Below are 3,487 nucleotides of genomic sequence, written 5' to 3'. Positions count from 1 at the left end.
GCCGAGATGGCCAGCCCCCTAAAACGTGATCAAAGGATCATAAGGTAATCCAAAGATGAACAAATACAATAGTAAAATGTCCTATTTATAATAAACTAGCTACTAGGGTTTACAGAAGTAAGTAATTGATGCATAAATCCACTTCCGGGGCCAACTTGGTGTGTGCTTGGGCTGAGCTTGAAGTCTACACATGGAGAGGTCATTCTTGGAGTTTAACGCCAGCTTTTGTGCCATTTTGGGCGTTGAACTCCACTTTGCAACTTGTTTCTGGCGCTGGACGCCAGAATTGGGAAGAGTGCTGACGTTTAACGCCAGTTTGCGTCATCTAAACTTGGGCAAAGTATGGACTATTATATATTTCTGGAAAGCCCTGGATGTCTACTTTCCAAATCAATTAGAAGCGCGCCATTTTGAGTTCTGTAGCTCTAGAAAATCCACTTTGAGTGCAGGGAGGTCAGAATCCAACAGCATCAGCAGTCCTTTTTCAACCTCTGAATCTGATTTTTGCTCAAGTCCCTCAATTTCAGCCAGAAAATACCTGAAATCACAGAAAAATACACAAACTCATAGTAAAGTCCAGAAATGTGAATTTAACATAAAAACTAATGAAAACATCCCTAAAAGTAGCCAGATTCTATTAAAAATATACTAAAAACAATGCCAAAAAGCGTATAAATTATCCGCTCATCACAACACCAAACTTAAATTGTTGCTTGTCCCCAAGCAACTGAAAATCAAATAGGATAAAAAGAAGAGAATGTACTATAAATTCCAAACTATCAATGAAACGTAGCTCCAATCAGATGAGCGGGACTTGTAGCTTTTTGCCTCTTGAATAGTTTTGGCATCTCACTTTACCCATTGAGGTTCAGAATGATTGGCATCTATAGGAACTCAGAGTTCAGATAGTGTTATTGATTCTCCTAGTTCAGTATGTTGATTCTTGAACACAGCTATTTTATGAGTCTTGGCCGTGGCCCTAAGCACTTTGTTTTCCAGTATTACCACCGGATACATAAATGCCACAGACACATAATTGGGTGAACCTTTTCAGATTGTGACTCAGCTTTGCTAAAGTCCCCAATTAGAGGTGTCCAGGGTTCTTAAGCACACTCTTTTTTTGCTTTGGGCCTTGACTTTAACCGCTTAGTCTCAAGTTTTCACTTGACACGTACACGCCACAAGCACATGGTTAGGGACAGCTTGGTTTAGCCGCTTAGACCAGGATTTTATTCCTTTAGGCCCTCTTATCCACTGATGCTCAAAGCCTTGGGATCCTTTTTATTACCCTTGCCTTTTGGTTTTAAGGGTTACTGGCTTTTTGCTCTTGCCTCTTGGTTTTAAGAGCTTTTGGCTTTTTCTGCTTGCTTTTGCTCTCTTTTTTTTTTCTCGCCTTTGAAGGTAGGTGGAGTTTATTGGGTAGGTTTATGGGGAAGAGTGGGTGGATGTGAATGGTGAAGGGTTAATAGGGAAGAGTGTTTATTGGGAATAGAGGATGATTGAGAAGAGAGAAGAGAGTGAGTGGAGGTAGGTGGGGATCCTGTGGGGTCCACAGATCCTGAGATGATTCTGTGGGGTCCATAGATCCTGAGGTGTTTAAGGATTTACAGCCTTGCACCAAATTAGGCATGTAAAATGCCCTTGCACACAACTCTGGGCATTCAGCGCCAGGTTGGTGCCCATTTTGGGCGTTCAACGCCCATTTGTTGCCCATTTCTGGCGTTGAACGCCAGAACCATGCTTGTTCTGGGCGTTCAGCGCCAGCTTTTCTCCAGGGTGCAATTCTGGCGTTCAGCACCCAGATGCTGCCCATTTTGGGCGTTCAGCACCCAGATACTGCCCATTTTGGGCGTTCAGTGCCAGAACCATGCTCTGTTCTGGCGTTGAACGCCAGACAGGTGCTTCCTCTAGGGTGTGATTTTTCTTCCGCTGTTTTTTGATTCCGTTTTCAATTTTTATATTTATTTTGTGACTCCACATGATCATGAACCTAAGTCTTCAGAAGAGGAATACTCATCAGAGCTCATGAAGGGCATAAGGAGGTTCAATGGAATCTCTATGGTCTCTAGATAAGCCTCAGATTCCTTTGGTTCCTCAGAGGGAAACTCCTTATTGATCACTGGACGTCCCAGGAGGTCTTCCTCACTGGGATTCACGTCCTCCTCTCCCTCTTTAGGTTCGGCCATTTTGGTAATATCAATGGCCTCGCACTCTCTCTTTGGATTTTCTTCTGTATTGCTTGGGAGAGTATTAGGAGGGATTTCAGTGATCCTTTTACTCAGCTGGCCCACTTGTGCTTCCAAATTTCTAATGGAAGACCTTGTTTCATTCATGAAACTTACAGTGCCCTTGGATAGATCAGAGACTAAGTTTGCTAAATTAGAGGTACTTTGTTCAGAGTTCTCTGTCTGTTGCTGAGTGGATGATGGAAAAGGCTTGCTATTGCTAAACCTGTTTCTTCCAACATTATTAAAGCCTTGTTGAGGCATTTGATCCTTTCATTAGAGATTTGGATGATTTCTCCATGATGGATTATAGGTGTTTCCATAAGGTTCACCTAAGTAATTTACCTCTGCTATTGCAGGGTTCTCAGGATCATAAGCTTCTTCTTCAGAAGATGCCTCTTGAGTACTGTCGGATGCAGCTTGCATTCCATTCAGACTCTGGGAAATCATATTGACTTGCTGAGTCAATATTTTATTCTGAGCCAGTATGGCATTCAGAGTACCAATTTCAAGAACTCCCTTCTTCTGAGGCGTCCCATTACTCACAGGATTCCTCTCAGAAGTGTACATGAACTGGTTATTAGCAACCATGTCAATGAGTTCTTGAGCTTCTGCAGGCATTTTCTTTAGGTGAATGGATCCACCTGCAGAAGTATCCAATGACATCTTTGATAGCTCAGATAAACCATCATAGAATATATCCAAGATGGTCCATTCTGAAAGCATGTCAGAAGGACACTTTTTGGTCAGTTGCTTGTATCTCTCCCAAGCTTCATAGAGGGATTCACCTTCTTTTTGTCTGAAGGTTTGAACATCCACTCTAAGCTTGCTCAACTTTTGAGGAGGGAAGAACTTGGCTAAGAAAGCCGTGACCAGCTTATCCCAAGAGTTCATGCTATCTTTAGGTTGAGAGTCCAACCATATTCTAGCTCTGTCTCTTACAGCAAAAGGGAAAAGCATGAGCCTGTAGACTTCATGATCTACTCCATTAGTCTTAACAGTTTCACAGATCTGCAAGAATTCAGTTAAGAACTGAAAAGGATCTTCAGATAGAAGTCCATAAAACTTGCAGTTCTGCTGCATCAGAGAAACTAGCTGAGGTTTCAGCTCAAAATTGTTTGCTCCAATAGCAGGAATAGAGATGCTTCTTCCATGTAAATTGGAATTAGGTGCAGTGAAGTCACCAAGCATCCTCCTTGCATTATTATTTTTTCGGCTGCCATCTCCTCTTCCTGTTCGAAAATTTCTGTAAGGTTATCTCT

This window comes from Arachis ipaensis, chromosome B01 (genome assembly GCF_000816755.2).
Source record: "Arachis ipaensis cultivar K30076 chromosome B01, Araip1.1, whole genome shotgun sequence".
Lineage (NCBI taxonomy): Eukaryota > Viridiplantae > Streptophyta > Magnoliopsida > Fabales > Fabaceae > Arachis > Arachis ipaensis.
The sequence above is the reverse complement of the archived record's forward strand: the minus strand, read 5'-3'. Positions refer to the sequence as shown.